Source organism: Lathamus discolor, chromosome 3 (assembly GCF_037157495.1).
Source record: "Lathamus discolor isolate bLatDis1 chromosome 3, bLatDis1.hap1, whole genome shotgun sequence".
Classification (NCBI taxonomy): domain Eukaryota; kingdom Metazoa; phylum Chordata; class Aves; order Psittaciformes; family Psittacidae; genus Lathamus; species Lathamus discolor.
In genome coordinates this window covers 65,017,140-65,037,673 of record NC_088886.1, presented here as the reverse complement: position 1 = coordinate 65,037,673, position 20,534 = coordinate 65,017,140, and positions in this window count along the sequence as shown.

Here is a 20,534-nt window from a genome sequence, read left to right as displayed (position 1 = left end):
CAAAGGAAACTCCTCCTTTGTCCTGACTCCTTCTGGGGCTACAGGAATCTTGGGCCTCCGGGGAGAGTCTGCAGGAGTAAAGACAGAGGCAAAGAAGGCATTCAGCACCTCTGCCTTCTTTAAATCCTCTGTCTCCAGGGCACCCACCTCGTTCAACAGTGGGCCTATATTGCCTCTTGTGTTAGTTTTATCCGCTATGTATTTGAAAAAGCCCTTTCTATTGTCTTCAACCCGACTTGCAAGATTAAGTTCCAAGGAGGCCTTAGCTGTCCTAATTGCCTCCCTACATCCTCTAACAACTGTCCTATATTCCTCCTAAGTGGTCAGCCCCTCCTTCCATAATCCATAGATTCTCTTTTTCCACATGTGTTTGCCCAGCAATTCCTTGTTTAACCATGCTGGTCTCCTAGCTCCCTTACTTGATTTCCTACCCATTGGGACACTGATCCTGAGCTTGGAAGAAGTGGTCCTTAAATGCTGACCAACTATCTTGAGCCCCTTTATCACCTAATACCTTTTCCCATGAAACTTCCCTTAGCAATTGATTGAAGAGGCCAAAGTTGGCCCTTCGGAAATCCAGAATTGTGGCCTTGCTAGGTATTCTGTTCCTCCCACACAGGATCCTAAACTCCACCATCTCATGGTCACTGCAGCCAAGGCTGCCATTGACCATCACCACTTCAACCAGACCCTCCTTGTTGGTGAGTACTAGATCCAGCAGCGCTCCTCTCCTAGTTGGTTTGTCCACCATTTGCATTAAGAAGTTATCATCAATGCACTGGAGGAACCTCCTAGACTGTGAATGAATGCAAATATCGGGGTAGTTAAAATCCCACATGAGGACCAAGGCATGTAGTCGTGAGGCTGCTTTCAGCTGCCTGTAGAAAGCCTCATCAACTCCTTCATCCTGATCAGGAGGTCTATAATAGAACAGTATCACCTGTACCAGCCAGTCCCTTAATTCGTACCCACAGACTTTCCACTTGATCCTCATCTGCCCCTGGACAGAACTCAACACATTCTAGTTGCTCTTTCACGTAAAGAGCAACTCCACCACCTTGCTTTGCTGACCTATCTTTCCTAAAAAGGACATAGCCATCCATGACCACATTCCAGTCATGTGAGCTGTCCCACCATGTCTCTGTAATTGCCACCAGATCATAACCTTTAGACCGCACACAGACTTCTAACTCCTCCTGTTTATTCCCCATGCTGCGTGCATTGGTGTACAAGCATTTCAGGGAGCGAGCAGAGCACGCTAGTGGCACCCTTGGGAGGCAGTAGGCCTTTTGGTCTTCATTAATACTAGAACAATGCCCCACTAGTTCAAACCCAGCTACAACCCCCTCACACTTTGAGTCTAACCTAAAGCTCTGTGAGAGAGCTCTGTTGACTCTGGCCCTGATACCCTTTCTCCCCTGTGGGACAGGGTCTAAACAACTATCCTTTCAATCTGTAAGTCTGCAAGTCTTCTCTCCGATCTCACATCATGCTGTGCCTGGTGCTCCAGAAGACAACCAAAGCCCATCAGTATACCTGTGGAGAGCCTCTAAGCAAAATCATGCTAGTGGTCTGAAACTTGGGTGTTCGCAAGACGAATCCTTGGAAAACAGGAGTTGTCAGCGTAAGATCTCTGGCAGTGCCTGGGCCAGGAATCAGGAATGCAGTATTTTTCAGCTGATTTCCTGTGGGAGGACTATGTGATCATGCTACATATCTGTGTGCCCATCAGATGGGCTTTGCTCAAATTGCTGCTGTCCCTGATAATGATGGCTGGCTGAAGGAAAGACCTGAACTTGAATAAAAAATAAAAAAAAAAGAAGACTTGAACTTTCAGTAGTCATAACTCCTATTAGTTCACCCTGAGAACCTTCTGTCAGAGAAATTCAAACTCTTCATCTCTCTCCCCTAACCTAAGAATGAGAGTTTCTCCTCGCTTATTCTTCATTCTCTCCTAACCTTGGAGAGACTATCCCTTCCCCATAGGGACAATTCCAGTTTAACAGCTTGCTCTTTGTCTATGAACTTTTTGTGGCTGTTCTAGTGACTTGTGCTAATCACTACCACAGCAACATCAAGTATCTGCTTACTCCAAAAACTGGAGGTTGGGACTGGAAAATTCATTTAGTAAGACTTAACCCTGCTAGTAAACCTCTCTCAAATTGTACAGTTTACTTTGTATTCAGGGCTGGGTATACTTAAGATATTTTATTCCCCTTTCAATATTTATTTCACAAATTGTTCCAGTTTGTATTGTACAAGATTTACACTTCAAGGGAAGCTTTCTCTTTTCTTTAAAATTAATCCTTCATCTGAGGGGTTTCCTTTTTTTATAAACTGAATTACTTCAACATATTCAGGCTGTCACTAAAAGAGCTAAGCACCCCTAGGACTATAATGCTTGCCCAGACAAATGCACATTCCTGTCTGTAGAGACCTAGCCGGAATGTCTAGCATTAGAATTTCACATTTTGTGTAGTCAATTTTATTTCACATACTAAGCCACAAACCCATTATAGTTGAAAACAGCAGAAAGTCTGTTTTAAATTAGGTGACGCAAATACAGTAGTAACAGAAACCACAGAAAAACACAGGCGTATAAGATATATGTACATACAAGGCAACCAAGTATGAAATGCAGGTATCTGTTAAAATGCTTGTGACTTTAATTTTGCGACTAGCGACTAGTGAATAGTACTAACAAATAAAGCAAAATTAAATCTATTAAATGAACAAAAAGGCAATGCAATGTTTTACATTTCCCTAGTACTGAAGTTCTGTGAAATATGAAAGCAACAGAAACAGGTAATAGCACAATGACTCTGGTGAAGACACAATGTATTAAAGCAAGGGGTGTCTTCCTTTGAATGTACAACTGGAAGAAACAGTACAATACAAACTGCTAAAGAAGACAAACTTTCCAAGTCTTTTATGAAGAGAAATACCCAAGATGGAACTAGCTTTAATGTGGAAGCAGAACCAAACAGCTGACAACATACATTTTTAGATAGAAATGTTCTATTCTCTAAGTAAGATTATGCCTGATGCTGTGATTTGCTGCAAGAAACCATTTTTGTTTGCATGGTGAGACTAAATCCATACCACTAAATCAGTGGGCCAAAATAATTCAATCACTTTTTAACACGGAAGTGGTGAAATTATTAGATTATTAATAGAAAGTTAATTTAGCATTGGGAATACTTGAAATTACTTGTTGTTTGTCCAGCTCAGTTCTAGCCAGCTATGATTCTAGCCATAATACATTGTTCCAGTAGTTCAAGGACAAAGGAGGTTATGAATAACAGGTTAGTGTTTACAGAATCCACATCTGCTCTAGTTTCAGATTTTCAGGCCAAGAAAAATTGCCCTGTTGAGGTGATAGAGCCTTGATTTATATTAAGGAAGTTCACTCAAGAGGAGCTGACACAAGCAGTAAAGAAGCTGTGCCTATTCATTAAAACAAACAAACAAAAAAACCCCAAACCACCCCAAAACCCTGAAGAAATACTGAAGAAAATAGTATTTTCAGTTTTAAAATCAACTTTGTAGAGCATTTCTGTAGGGTTTTCATTTAAAGAATGAAAGCAGTTGAACCATGAACATTATGAAATATTAAGTTAAACACTAATAATGAAGTACTTATGCAAAATTTCTATTGTACAATCACCAGCTGGCTCAGAAACAATTGAGAAACTGTAATCTTTTCTGTTGAAAAAGGCTGGTGACATAAAGCAAGTATCTCCTCTACTCCTTGAAAGGTGCCACAGGTTGTTTATCTTGCAGTAGTACTGGCACTACGGACATCAAATTTTGCTGTCATTTGTTGGGTTTTTTTTTTTGGTTTTTTTTTTTGCATCCCACTAAGGAAAAGAAGAAAGAATATCCAAAATGGCTCATTTCTTGCTCTGTATCTGTCTAGCTCTTTTCCTTTTCCCCTCCATGTCTGTCTCTTCTAGAAATGCATTTTACTTTTAGAAATTAATTTTCCCTCCCCTCTTTTTCTATAGTATTTATCTTTCATTTAATACACAATGTGTATTTAAAAATCAATTCTTATAGAAATTACCCTCACATTCAAAGCCATATGCCAATGTAATATCTTTATTTTAAATTCATGTGACACTTTAAGATAGCCTGTCTTATATTTGACTAAGATGAGTCAACACTGCAAAACCGGCAACAACAAACTATTCTTAAAACTTACATACTTTGACAAATGAAAAACATTTCTTTTTCAAATGACATTGTAGCACGTCCACTATATAGTTTATCCTCACTTACTATTCATTTTACCAAAATAAATACTGAATAGTAGCATGGGTGAAGCTAGAAGTTAAAAACAATTAGTCTTTGATGCTGAAAAGAACATTACAGTAATAAGTTTAATGGACCTAGCCTGACAGAGTCAGCCTATAATTCAAAAACTGAATTCTGACAGGATAATGAAGTGGATTTTTTACCATCTATCATTTTTTTTACCTGTCTCTGTATTTGGTTTCTCTCAGCTGTCTCAAACAGTTAGCTGGGATAGCTTGGGAATGATATGGACGAAAGGATTTCCCCCCTCCCCATTAAAGTATCCAGTGTTCTCATATTCAGACTTAATACATAGCTAATAAATGTCTTCGCATCTGCAACTGTAAATAATCATTGAAAGTAGAAAAGATCTGTATAAATTTTTTTCTTAAACACCAAAGCAAACATCCTTGTATCAGGAAATTCCCTAAAAAAACCCTAAAGTTTCTAAATAGGTACTTCCCAGTAAAGGGAATTAATAAGATTTATGCCTAAAGCAAGGCCTTTAGCTATAGTTCATTATTATGTCCAGAGACATGTGGGTCTTTTGGAAGCTTGGTTCAATTTTTTGCAGGTTTTTTTTCCTTCACATTTTAATTAACTTCTGCATTTTAATGAAGATGCAGTGTAAACCCAATGGGATTAGAGTTTTAACAGTTACACATTTGTAGAATGCAAACTGAGAGCAAGTCTTAGTAAATATGGACTAATACGTATTTTGAGAATCTGTTGCATAGCTTCCTCCTTCACACCCGAATGGTTCATAAGGCTATGATACACAGGAACAAACTGTGGACTCTGGTATACTTTGTCAAGCCACAATAAAAAAATCTGCTGAGGGAAGTAAAGGTATCCAAGACTTGCATTCCACCAGGAAATACGGATCAAGACAATTCACTTCCTTTGAAACCAAATGCTACAATAGCCTGTGAATTTTTAATACATTCTGAAGGACGTTTAATAGCAAAGATAACTCAAAAATCAAAAAAACCCCAACAAAATAACAACAGTAAACGACAAGCAGTATTTATTATCAAACTATCTATAAGGCACAATTATTCCAGGTAAATTCTTTCACCTAAAGACGCTAAGTATCGTTTCTTCTAAAAGATGCTTTCAAAACTAAATCAATGCAAAGGACTATCAGGGAAAACGAGATCTCTCTTTACAAGAAGCGACTAAATATACAACCTGATTCAGTCTACCAAAGCTGATACTAACAGAATATATGATAACTTTCTATCAATACACCAGGTGAATGAGTAGCTGGAGGCAAGAATGCATTCAAATAAAAAAATAGGTCTAAGTTATCCATGAATAAGTGCACTCAGCCAATTTTTATTTTTACAGTAAATGATGGACTTCTGGAACAATCTTTCAGTTACAGAAACAACTAAAGTTGTTTGAGATGAGGCTCAATAAATTCACAGAGATTGTATTTGAAGAGTTGCCTGAAATACCAGAGGAGTAAACTCTGGGGAGTCCACCCTTGTAATGCTGTGGCTTTCTTGCCACATTATCCTGATCCCTATCCATTCAAACACTGTTTGCTTTTTGAAGAAAGTTGTACTCTGAATAACAACTCAGAGCTAACAACTTCATGTACTTAAAGAACAGCTCAAAAAGGCACTTCAGAAATTATTTTAACCATAGACATGTAGATGCCAACACTTTTTCACAGCTCAAACTACTGAGATGCCTGTAGCAGCTTGAGGAAACAATACCCTCCAAAACTGGTAGGAAAGTAACAGAGCTATTCTGTAGCTGTTGATTGTTGTCCCAGATTTGACACAACCGTGACAATTAGATCCTTTCATAGTACAGTGTGGGAAAATGGGAATTTTTGCCTGCTCATGTTTCCACACACCAGTTTTCAAGTGACACCAGCTGAAAACACAATCCGTGAAAACCAAACTTCACCTAATTTGGTTCCTTTAACAAGAGGAAAGATGCTATGTTGGAGTCTCTGTGGATAGCTGTCATGCTCTTTCTCCCACATTACACTTCTGTGGGATAGGACTATATCAAAATACATAAAAGGTGGAGTAATAGAAAATGGCCCTATTGCTTGATTAAGAAGAACACATGCCAGTGTGGGAGAGTTAGAACTTCTGCTGGCACCGAAGTGTCATCTGCTCCCATGCCCTCAGCTAGAATCAGTGGTAAGCTATCTTAGCTACAACTCTTGCAACTGCTTTACTATCATGCCAGGTATTGCACATATTTAATTTTGTATAGATTACTGATGCTTAATTCTCTTCCCACAAATAAAAATTAGCATTTTAAAGAAAAGATATTTTAAAACATCTATGGAACTTAATTTTCTTGAGATTTTACAAATTTCTTAACCTCTCAAGTTCAGGAATAGTTTCCTAACATTTTCATGTTTTTCTTGGTTAATCTGTGTTTTGTAGCATCCAGTTTATGCTTCATAACAGTGTAAAGAAAATGCAGGAAACAGTACATAATGATACTGTAATTTTTTTGGCACTGTAATTTTGGTCTTGTGCATCTCAGTGATCACATTCCTTTGATATGCCACAGTAAATTCTAAAATGCTGCATTAAATTATAAGTCTGGTAAGCCACAATTATAGAACTTTTTAATGCTTGTTTTGGCTTTGCAAAGTGATATATCAGATTGGTATAAGATCAACTTGCCATACTTAGCACCATCAAGTTTAACTTAAACTTGTATCCTAGGTGAATGGATAGTCAAATAAAACCATCCCTCAGGAAGTAACAGGCTATATAAACTAGAAGAATTATTGGTTGTAAAGCCGTCTGGACTGAATATAATGAACTCAGCTAGCTTAAGCTCCAGGAGCTGTTTCTTTTGCTTCATTAACAGAGATTTTATTTCATATGCTAAAGAACTTATGTTTAGTCCAGCAACAAATTCTTAAATGAATCAACCCCATGTATGTAGGTTTCATTGTATATTTACGAAGACTTCCAGATTTTTGTCCACATACCCTACACAGGATGGTGTGGTTGTCTGTGTACTACCCTACACTAAAAATTCAAAATAAACCAAAGCTTTCCCTTTAAAATAGCTAAAGAATCCCAATTGTGCCATAAAGCCCACATTTCTAGTCATCAAGAAGACAGATCTGCTATTGTACTTGCTCTCATAAAATGGCTGGTCTACCCCATTCTAAAGGAATTTATCAAGGGTTTTCCTTCTTCCTTGTTGGTAAATGGGTAATACTCTCTATGACTTATTTGTAATTCTGTATTTCCGTTACCAATATTTTTCTTCTCCCATCGCCATTTTAGTCTTCTTTCATGAACTAAACTACTTATACAATCCAAGCTTCCCATTTCAGATCATTACTATTATTTTAAGGCAATTTCCAACTTAAGTATATAACCACCATGGGCATAAATACAACTACTTCAATGTGGAAGTACAAGTCAGTATGAGGAAAGGTTATAGAACCAGTCCTTTGTACATTCAAATTTCAGCCAGTGTGTTCCACAAAAATAACATTTGTGAAATCATGACTTTGGAGATGAAACAGCATAATGCTAGAAACATTCAGCTAATTCAGTCTTACAGCCTGAATTCATTATTTATAGGAATTCTTCAGAACATTGCTCAGGAACACTGAAGAAAGACCTGAAAGCAGTAAGTTGTATCTACTCTATTTAAAACGCTTTTAAGTCATGACTTCATGTTCTTCACACTACCAGCAAGGGCTGCAAAACTGTATCTAGACAGACTGACAACTGTAACTGGGGTTTAAAAATATGGCTAGATGGATGCCTACCTGAGAGCACGTAAATCAGATTTGTACTGACATACACAATTGTGACTTTCATCTTATACACTCCCAAGGGAGATGCGTTCTCTGCTTTCTAGAGAAGTAGACTGTGAGTCAGTCTTCAGGTGTATAGAAAAACCAGGCAAGAAGTCACGTAGGTGTGTAGATCCTGACTCTACTTACATGCAACATGGCAGTGAAATATTTTTCAGCTCTAAGAAGTTCAGTTAAGATTTGGAAAAGGAAGTAAATTTGACCAGTTTGTTAGGCAAGTTTTCCAACAATCTGCAATCTTGATTTGATCCATTTGAAAGATTATTTGGCATTTTACTAAAATACAAGTTTAGAACCCTCACTTCATTGCTTTAAACAAAAGCTGGGTGAGCTCCACTAGCCAATCTTATTTGCTTTCACCACTAATGAACAGGGCAAGAATCTACTGTTCTATTCCTTATCGTATTACTTTAAACTCCTACCAGGGATAACTCATCAAATGCAAACTACTATCCCAGCTTAGAAAATATTCACAATGTCAGCCTATGGCTATCTGGTTTGCTATGATTTCTTCATCTATACATTTTAAATCTCTTCTCAGCTTTTGCCACCCCTTCCTTTCCCCAAAACACAACAGTTAAAGTTCTGAAGTATTTGGGAGTTAGTTGCTTTACATGTTTTCATGCATATTCATAACAGGGTACCACTGTTACAGCAAACATTTACTTACCTCCCTTCTGATTATAACATTAAAGAGAAAAAATGTTGCAATAATGATTTCTTTGCTGCTTGTTCAAAGCTGTACTACCAGCTAATATCATCAAATTGTACATTTGTTACTGTGAAATCATTTTTGTAATATCTAAAAATATTTAACACTCTCATGTTACATTGGCTTATTAACACAACTGTCCTAGTTACTTTCAGATATGAAATAGAACTTTTTCTTTGCAGAATAAAAAAGTTACAGATTCTGTTGTGGAGAGTTCACAGAGAATATCAGTTTTCTATACTGCCCAAGTAATAGGAATAAGCTAGTGATTAAGTACTACATCCAACTCAGTCTTTGCAGGGCCACTTGGGAAAGCAATACAAACTAAATTTCAAAATTGCAAAGCAAAAATCATATTAAAACTCAAGTGGACAAATTTATGAAGAATTAGTCTCCATATTTATGTGTAATTTAACTCACTTTCCTTCCAAAAACACATTGGACTTATGCACAAAGTTTAATTCTGCATGAAAGCATTTTCTACAAATAAGACATTTCACTTCAGTTTTAACTTGTATCTTTAATAAATCCAAACTCCCTTTTCCACTGTCATTTTAGAGGTAAATTAAAAAATGCTCATTCAACATGCAGTTCTAGGCACCTGACAGTCACTAGAGTAACTAGAATACTGTCAAGTTACTAATTAGACAGTAACACATGCACTAGAACTAGTGTTCTACCATTAGTAACTGAACACTAGAAAAGGGAGAAATTAATACTAGTACATCTAAACGGATGTTCTACAGCGAAGACCTTCTGGAATAAAAACGGCATCTTTGCTATATTTAGGTAGATACTGTTAATTTTTTTTTTTTTTGTTTCCCTTTCCGTTCCTCCTTTTTCAAATGAGAAATAGGAAAAACCACACAACCAAAAATAGAAAACAGCCCAAGAACAGCTTCCATTTTCTCACCAAATCTTTCATTTCTTCGTATTTTTTTGGGGGGCAGAAAAAAAAAGGAGATAAACAAAAATACCAATGGCATAAAAAGTGTATTTTCTCCTTGTGAAAAATAGAACTGAAACACTGGAAAATCATTAAGAGTTTGCCTGTCTCTTGCCGCTACCCTGGCCAATTTAAAATGGCAGTGATCTATAAGAATTACAAACCCACTAAATTTTAAGAAAATGCAACTGAAATTATGCAACATAAATATAGAAAATCTAGTTACCTCTTAAGACTGTTGAATAATACAGTATTTAAGCAGAAAAAAATGATCCCTTTTTGCACTTGTCAAAACCAACACTACATAAAAGACATCTAGTAGCATATTGGCAAGGAACATAAAATTTCATAATATGGTTATAGTAATCTATCCTGATAAAGACACACAAAACAAACAATCAAACAAAAACCAGTCTATGCTTCTGATACATTGACTTGCTTAGACTTATAATGAGAAAAATAGCATAACCTTGGTTAATGAACATCAAATCGTGTGCTTCTGATATCACTTATTGATGACTTACATGGATAAATCTTTTAAATCAATCATGTAAAACTGCTATAAGAATGAGATTATTCTATGTATAGCCTAAATTAAAATTCTCTTTCAGAGATATTTGTGTTTGAAAAATCAGGCTTGCCATTAACTATCATCTTTACCACCAATTTCTGAATACTTACTGTACAGTACATATCAAGATACACAGCATGGAAAGAAAGTAAAATCTATATGATTTATCACAGCAGGATTTACATCCAAATTATGCAAGTTATTGCTCAATGATAGCTGATGAAAACTCCACGGTCAATCACACAGATATATATTCTTTTAGAGCAAGCATACAGCATTTTTTAGGTACTTTCTTAGAACATTTGAGTTATATTTTAAAATTCCTGTGATTACAAACCAGATTGTTGTATTAGTCTGATGAGTTTCATTTTTGCAGACTCTGAAAGAAGACAAATAGTATTTATTTCACAGCAGCCCAATTTATTTTTTTTTACATAGGGATGTTAGACTTTAAATTCTGGCATTTCAGGATTTACTACCTCAGTGCAATTTCCCTTTTTTAATCATACCAGTCTAGTTCTTACTGCTTATTTCTTGCTCTCACAGAGCATCTAAAAGCAATTTAACAAAAATGGAATATTGCCCTTCTAGGCTTCAGGCTAGCACAACTGAAATGAGACACCATACTGGCGCTATGGAAGATGTACCCTTGGTACATGTACATTCAAATCCCGCACCCAGATCCAGCAGTTTTCAATTCCTAGATTGCTACAAAGACAGCAGCCCTTATTAAAACCCCAGGAGGCTTTCCATCTCCCTTCCTCTATGGGCTTCTCTCTGCCTCTTCTAAGAATTTTCCAGGTCCTCTGCAAACTCCCCAGCTGCTTGCACTGAGCTGCAGAAGCTCTACCAGCTGAGCATGGTAGGTAACACTAAGAAACAATTCCAGGAAGCCCCACCCTTTGGAAAAGCTCACCTGAAATGAATAAATCCCTCATCAGGCCTATTTTCACCTTTTTATAAAGTGCAGCACAGGCTGTAATCAAACAAGTGATGTAATACCCCTTTCATCACACTGTGAATAGATGAAGAGTGTTCAAATGCTAACTTTAAAATTCTGTGATTGCTGAATGTACTTGCTTACTTTTAACAGTTGCAGGAGGATGTTCTCTGGACTCAGTCCTCCCTGGTTGCTCTTCCTGGGAGTATCAAGCCACTTTTTCTCGTATGTGGAGGTCTACAAGGCTTTTCTTCAACATGTGCTTACTCAAGCAACTCACTGATCTCAATTCTCTTCACTTAAAGTAAGACTTCTTAATTTCATGCTCAAATACTTGCTAGATGGATATGAGTATGTTTCTGTTGCAGCAAACAAGCTTTAATGGAGAAAGCACTGCAGGGCAGAGTTTGGTTCTGGAGACAGGTCAGGTCCTTCCCATGTTTTTTTTTTTCCCAGTTTGCTGGGGCTTTTTTTCTTTTTTTTTTTTTTTTTGGCAGGGGGGAGGGGGAGTTGCTGTTGTTGGGTGGCGTGTGTGTTTTGTTTGGGTGGGGGTTTTTTGTGGTTTTTTTTTTTTGGTTGGTTGGTTTTTTTTTTTTTTGGTTGGTTTTTTTGGTTCTTTGGTTGGTTGGGTTGTGTTTTTCTGTTGTTGCTGCTGTTTTGGCTTTGTTTCAATTCACCTGAGACAGGTTTGGCATAGACCTATAGAAGGCTGGCATGGGGTTTAATTTTTATTAACTCTTGATGTTTAAAAACATTCGTCCAAACAAATGATTGAAAACCTTGGATCTGATTTATCTATCAAATTAGGACCCCCAGAATAATAGCAGCAAGTTTGTAGGAAATGAGGATTAATACATTTTTTAAATGAGACAGCTAGCAAGTGAGAGAGGAAGTAGAGCAGTGAACATCTATTTTTAAGGAGAATTTTTCAGAAATGAGGGGATGAACAGGAGAAGCTTAGGTTAGATCTAAGGAAGAAGTTCTTTATTGTGAGGGTGGTGAGGCACTGGAACAGGCTGCCCAAAGAAGTGGTAAATGCTCCATCCCTGGCACTATTTAAGGACAGGTTGGACAGGGCCTTGGGTGACACGGTCTAGAGGAAGGTGTCCCAGCCCATGGCAGGGGGATGGAACTGGGTGATCTTAAGGTCCTTTCCAACCCAAACCATTCTGTGATTCTATAATTCCTGTATTTCTTTCTGCAGTCTTCTACATAGAAAGAAGCCACTGTTTCACAAGCTATACCATTTTGCCTTTGCGGAGGGGAAGTAAGCAACAGGAAAACTCCCTGTTGAAGGGACAGCAGCAGCATTCCTGTGTCTGCAGCCCATTCCTGTGGCTCCCATAGCTGGAAATTAAACAGAAAAAGTGTGTAATGCAAATTCATAGTCAGGTTTCAAAGTTGGTAGGCTGCACTAGCTTGACATGTTTGAAATCACTCTTTCATTCCATTTTTAATTACTTGATCAATGTAGGTGTTTGCAATTTTATGAATATCTGCTGGGACAGTGTAATATTGCCGTCTTGACCACCACAATCTTTAACACATTGTTTGTGTTCCTCTTTCCCAATATACTATTAGATTAAATTTCAGTGTGACTAGCAGTGTAAGGGCAACTACTGATAAATAAATTAGCAGCTTCATTTTGTAGGGTAATTTCATGGGTATTTATCAATATTTTTTTTCCTAAAACCAGCAAGTTCGATGAGTTACAGAACCATATCTAAAGATCAGGTATCAGAAATCATGTTTCTAGACAAATAACAGGATGACAAGCTACCATCTCTTTCTCATTCCTTCTTAAAATAAAAAAATTGCTCCAGAGTTTTCTTGGGAATTTAAGACATATTGAAAGCAGACAAGAACATGTAAATGCTTTACAGGCTAAGGTAAGCCATTAGGGAAAGGACACCTTGGACAGAAAATCATTCTGAAAAATCAGCCCTGACAGAGATGAACACAGTGAAAAGACCCACAGGCAACTCCAAAGCTTGGGAAGCAGCTCTACTGCTTTTGAAGTCTGCCAAGAAGCAAAACTTGCCCAGGTATTTGCAGCTGCCTGTTCATTATTCTCATTCCTGTCAAAATGCATCTTTCTTGCAACACTGTCATCTGCAATACATTCACTCTAGGCTTCAAAGGCAAACAGGACAAATTTGGAGCTCTCATAATCTGATTTAAATCCACTAAAGTTAATAGTTATGCTGCTTATATGCATGAAGAAATTTGTCTTGCAATGCAGGAAATTCTGATCTTATTCAACTAGGTGCAATTTACCATGGGTTTGTAGGAATTTAAGGGATTATTTCAAAAGTTACTGCAAGACTGGAACTTAGGTACTTTGTGAGGTACTACTTCACAGTCTCGCTCTCCTATCAAACTACAATTTGGAGGAAAATTGGAAGACTAGACCATAAAATAAATTTTGGAAAATCACTGAAGTCATCCTCTGAAATGAATCTGGATACAATACATTAATCCTTAGCATAAAGTAGAGTAAACATTACTTTCTACACTTCACAATCTGCAAATATATGCTGGAAATGCATATCTGAAACTTGATTTCTCTGAACATTGAAAATCTACATTAATACTACACCTGGTACAGAGAAATGATCCCTGTTTTCAATGTCTCCAGCAGTACAAACAGGCATGTTTCAACCTTCATTATTTTGCCCACTGTAGTTCAGAAATTCTGCAGCGTGTATTATAATCATTTTATAGCACTACATTTTGCAATGTTCTTCTGATGTTTTGCTTAGCAATCTAATTTCAAGGCATTATGTATAAGCTTTTTGGGTTTTTTTTTTAATTACATCTACAGAACTTTCTGTATATAAATAAGCAAGATGTTTACATTCACATAATTTATGTTAAAATTACCAGAAGATATTTAGTACTGAAATAATTGAATTCTGGACTCATTACTATGATAACTTAATAATCAGTAGCCTCCTACTCTAACCTTGAGTGTCCAGATCACATAACTCATAATACAGCAGTGCAAGAAGCAAAGTAATGGAAGTTGCATTTCTTTACCTAACAATATAAATGTGGACTTTCATATTCCTATATTTTTATTGCCTATTTTATAGTATTTCATTAAATCAATGCTATTGTGAGATGCTACTTGGGATTACTGTGTACAGTTCTGGTGTCCTCAACATAAGAAGGGCATAGAGCTGTTGGAGCAAGGCCAGAGGAGCCCACAAGGATGGCAAGGGGTTCTGGAGCATCTCCTGTATGAAGACAGGTTGAAAATATTGGAGCTGATCAGCCTAGAGAACAGAAGAGGTGTGGAGACCTCAGAGCAGCTTTCAGTGTTTGAAGCGGGGTACAAGGATGCTGGAGAGGTACTCTTTATCAGGGCCTGTAGTGACAGGACAAGGGACAATGGGTTCAAATGGAAACAGGGGAAGCTCAGGTTAGGTATAAGGCAGAAGTTCTTTACTGTGAGGGTGGTGAGGCACTAGAATGGGTTGCCCAAAGAAGTGGTAAATGCTCCATCCCTGGCAGTGTTCAAGGTCAGGTTGGACAAAGCCTTGGGTAACATGGTCTAGTGGGAGGTGTCCCTGTCCGTGGCAGAGAGGTTGGAACTGGGTGATCTTAAGGTCCTTTCCACCCCCAACCATTCTATGATTCTATGATAATATTAATAAAATAAGATAGATTAAGCTAGAGTTTTACATTTTGTACGTTTTCCAGTTTACTGTGTTCATCTTTCTCAACTATCACTACACTAGCAGACCTTATTACTTTTTGCTTCAGTCCAAACTGTCTACAAATGAAACTTGTTATTTTATAGTTTGGGCAATGTGCCTGGCAGACAGCCGGGATTGGACACCCACTGCTGCTTTGAAGACACATGTTGAAAAACTTGACATTTTTTCTGATAAAGTTAACAATGTTCATGTTACTGTCTAAAAAATAATCACTTTATGGAAAAAAATTAAAAAGATGAGCAGCTGAGGCTATTACGGACTGTAGTAGAGTTATGGAAGCACTGTGAGCCCCTGTTTGATACGGTTGTGGGCTTTTTTAAAGTTAAGGAGAGATGAATACCGCTAAAGTGAATGAAGTAGCCATCAACATGAGTCATTTAGTATAACACATTATAGACAAAAAAGGTGAATCACAATTTCAAGATATCATCAAATAGGACAAAGTATAAGCAAAGATATTTTGCTGGCCCTTCATTTACTTACTTTTTTCTAGTCCTCCTAGAGCTGCTATATTCTCCTCTGTTTCTCCTAATATCAGATGCAAATATTCACATTTTATTAGATTAAACAATTATTAAAATAGTATTTTCAAGATACTTGCCTTTTTAAAGTCCATACAAATGCACAAACCACATGTAAATACACTGCCTTCAAGAAAGGAATCATGTCCTCTGCAGAAATCCATGCCCATGGACAGGAAGCTCAAGGCATTTTGGCAGTTTTAGTGCAATCCTTGTTTCACTATTCCCTGTCACATGAACTACTCAATGCCTTCTGGGAACTGCTTTTAACACACAGATTCCACTGGCCTCCTGGGACTGGTCCCCAAGACTTTTATAGGGCTCTGTACTGAATGCTGCCTTACATTTCAAAACAGTATGGTCACCCCGAAATGCAGTTTTCAAATCTCAAACAACTAAAAGGCACCAAAACACATTAAAAGCTTTGCTATGGCTTAATTTTAAAGCTACTGCGCATTCCCCAACCACCTTCCTCAAAAGGGTTTCTTTTCTGTGATATAGAATTATGTCTAATGAAGAATTATTGCATGGCATGAGAATGCATGTGATTCAGTTTTAATTGGCTAATACTATGAAAATAACCATTATTTTATGAACTGAGGTGGATAAGGAGAAATATTTGAACAAGTCTGCCAGCACTGTCATATTCCAAGGCAGCTGTCCTGTGACAGCCCCTTTGATAGGATGTGTTATTTTTTGGGGAATACTAGTTTAATATAATGGGATGTAGTTAAATATAATGAGACATATATATACTGAATGATAACCTACTAATGTATTTTTTCTTTTATTTATTTATCCACACATTATGTTTTGGTTCTCATCTTCTCAAACCTGGGAAACAGGGCAGGCATGAGACAAGGCAGAAAGCCTCCCTGAAACGTTACCTTTGCTTTCTCAGTACTCCTTCTTATAGGACATGGTAAACTTTTATTCTACTTCAAAGTACTTTAACAAGTGATTCAATTGCAAGGTGTCTATGTATAAGAAGTACAGGGCTGTCATGACAAGGCATAAGTTAGTTTGCTGTTAGCTATTTACCTTTTTAGTTCTCTCTGTGTCTCAATTTCCCCCAGTTAAAAGGAACTGTGAGGTTGGTAGTATTAGTGTTGCCAGAAACTAACAAACGTGCTACAAGTGCGTGATACATGCAGACCTTTAGTCTGTGCCTGCGCTGCCTCCTTGTGCATTAGATAGGCCACCGGTACTCCCCCAATACAAAACAATGCCACAAAACAATGCAGAAAAGGGACTGTAAGAGGATTTTTATAGACAAACATCTGCATTCTTAATTTATCACAAGTCATAATTAAAAATGGACTGTGGCATGCAGATCTCAGCCCACTGCTTCAAGAACATAACTGATAAAAGCATAACTCATCAGGGATACTCTGATAGTAAGATAAACAGTTGGCAATGAGAATAACTGAGCCTGTCCAAACTGTCCTCTGCCAGTTCTCCTAGCCCACGTAACTGTTTAAAATGGTCTGCAGCAGAAGGAAGTCTCAGACTGTAAAAACAAATCATAGAATCATAGAATAGTTAGGGTTGGAAAGGACAAATGAAAGAACCAATTAGATACCAGCAATTAAAGGCAAATATTTGAAAGTGTTTTGTTGCAGAACCACAACAGACTTACAAGTAAAGTTTTAGTTGGCCATTGAATAAATTCAGAAACAGCAATCAAAATGGAGATTTTTTTACAGTTCTGGTGTGTAATGGCAATATCTAAAAACTACACAGAACTGAGAAGCTAATCCCTACCTCAAATATGTATGTCTCATTTTCAGTTGTCTTAAATGAGGAAAATTCTGGTATTCTTAATATGTTATGTTCTAGGAGACATATTACACATGACAGTAATTGTTTATATATTTTTTCCTTGAATTAAGTGTAATTATGATTACAACAGGTTATGATCCCGAGAAGAAATACATGAAAATAAAAAAGGAATGCTGGGTTGCTGTATGAATTACACTGTGCTGTGCTATAAAGTATCAGTAGGTGACCCTTGAAAGATTAAGGAGTTTGGCTGAAATAAGCTCCAAAAACCTCATCTGAATTACCAAGCTGAGCTGGCAATAATGTATGATACTTGATACTTCCTGCTGCTTCCTGAACAGGATGGAAATGCTGTGCTGTTTATATGCTGTTTATATGCTGGAAAATGCTATTTCAGCAATATTTTTCTCTCTACTGAGGGAGGTGCAGAAAGATCAGTCTATGCTACAAGACGGTCATGATTAAGATCCAACAAAGTCAATATGACCAGGAAAGACAGTGATTGCTGCTTCTCTTCAGTGAACTTCACAAGCTGATGGAGTTTTAATTTTCTCTTTTAACGTGAGGTCAAACACACAGTACGTTCCCAGAACAATTCCAGTCAGAAAATCTTCCATTCATGAACGTGTGGTCCTATGGACTCACAATCCACAGAGAAGCTAACATGCCAGTCATACAGGATGCTGTAGGTCCTCAAACAGGTCATCCATATCAGCATTAGAACAGCGTTTACTTTTGTGTATCTTAAGGCTATGTAAAAGCAGGAAAGAAGGAACTTCAGAGAGCATTACAATTTTATCAGACTTATCAAAAGAACAAAGGTAATGAAAAAAATCGTGCTCCTTAATTGTGGCCAGATTTCATGTAAATGCAGTCAGTTACTTTTCCTCTCATAACAATACAGATGCACAATGATAAAAAGGAGAGTTGGGGAGTAGGACATGTGAAGGAAGGCAACTGCAGGACATGGAGGTGTGCATAAAAGTAGCAAGGGGGTAGAACACATGCCCTCATCTCTCACAGACAGGTCAGAATTAAGCAATAATTAAAAAATCCAAACAATCCTGATCTCCATTATGACTAAGTAAACAAAACCACTCAAAACCCCACAAACCTACCCAAAATAATGCATTAATTTCTGGTAACACCAATTTCTTTCCCTTTGATGCACAGAGAATCCACATGGGGAGGGTTCTTCACCCTTCTTTTCCTACATTGCAACCATAACCAGACCAATAACCACAGCAAACATGAAAATAAGAGATTAATCCTTATTACTATCTCTGCAGCTCATGCAACATCAACTGACAATGCAGGCTTCCCAGGTGAATTCTTCTCAAGCTCAACTGTAATACATAGCTGGGTAATCAGCGAATACCAACAAACCAAAAGATGATGAATTCTTGTAATACTAGTAGCCTTTTGGTACCTGAGCTAATGAGTACTAACCATGCTGTTCTGCATCAAATTTCTTTTACTGTCATCTGTCCTCCCTAATCAATGGACACTGAGCTATTCCTTAGCCCCAAAAGTTTGCTGAGTCACAGAGAAAGCCTTGCCTTCATCTCTCAAAACCTTAGACAATGGAACTGGGGGAGTTCAGTGAAGCTGTGAGCTATTAGTAGCAAATAGCTGTGCGCTGTTAGTAGCAAATGGTGTATTTTCCATGATTCTATCTATGAAGGTAGAATCATGGAAAGAAATAGTAATTTATTTTATCTATATGCATGTGTTCATGTATTTCTCTCCCTTTAGAATTACAAAAAGCAGCTCATTAGCATTTTCCCTAGCAGAGACCAAATTCCACCAATCTCTGTTTGTAAGACATCTTTTTTTACAAGAGTTCACTTCACTGAAGCAGTGTAACTCATTTTTCTTCCCAATATTAATGATACAACATAAAAAAGCTTACAAAACTTAGACCTGTACAAGAAGTGAAACAAGGATTAAGTACCCACCTAAATAAGTCAAAGGAATTAAAGTCATAGAAAAGGTATTGGGTGATGACTTGTAAGACAGTCATTTATTTTGCAATATTCACTTCCGTGTTGTGAACATTGTAAGTGAATATTGCAAGTGAACACCGTAAGTGAATATAGCAAGATACATCTTTTTTGGAGAAAAAAAGTTCAAGTTTTAGAAGGCATCAACACCTGTGTGAAGCTAGAAGTAAGGTAATTTATGCGAAGTCAATGTATCTGAGAGACATGGAAACCAACAATAAAAGCATACTCTTCCTATCTTCAACTGAAAAGATGACTTACATTTAGAAAAATAAACTAAGCCACTGATATGTTTAATTACTACTAATGGAAACAATAAATAAGAAGGTACTTACAAGCAAGGTTCTTTGCAACATATGGACATTCAATTCCTGTCAGACATTCAGAGAATGAATTTTCTGGGGCTTTTGGGGGGAGGTGGTGGGGAGTAATGTCTGTACTTAATGCTCCATAACCAAATATAAAGCAAAAAGTAGCAACTTATGATTTCTTCTGTCCTTTTGCATACTCACAATTCAGTTCCTTTAATGGTATTTGAAACATACCTCCAGTTGTTTCAGCACACAGGATGAGGCTGATGCGGGGGGAAGAGGAGATGGCAGACCACTGGCAGTCAGGGAGGGCAGCAGCAGAGCTGGGGCAGAGGAAGCCCTACTGAACAGGACTGGCTGAGCCCCTCTGTGACAGCCAGAGCAGCTGTGCCACCTTTCCACAGCTCTGGCAAATGTGTGGTAGACAGCAGTGGGCAGCCATAGCTGTTGTTGGTTAGGGCTGTCATTGGTTAGGGCTTGGCCCGGGCTCTGTGCCCTGGGCTAATGTCGTCTGCTCTTTTGTATCTCTGAGGCCTTCTTAGGTAGAACTCATTAACTGAGTGAAGAATTAATGGTAAAAATGTGGTAGTATACGTTGACTTCAGATCTGCATGAGGTGCTACCTGGTAGGGTAAACTATTTTCTTTGGAATAGACTTCAACAGCAAAACAGATGTAACTTCAAAACATGCCCCAAGTTTGTAAATTCTGTCTGTGCCTAATATAATTAGAAGCACCTGCGTAAGATGTGGTGGATGCTGATTTTCTGCTTTTTCTTCTACTTCTTGTCACTGCTTGCACAAATGAATGTGGCAGAAGAATGAAGCGGAGTCAGAGAAACGCTTCTGATAGCAGGCTGCTCTGACATCTATCCACTGTTATTGGCTGTTGCCATTGCTTTCATTTCTTTG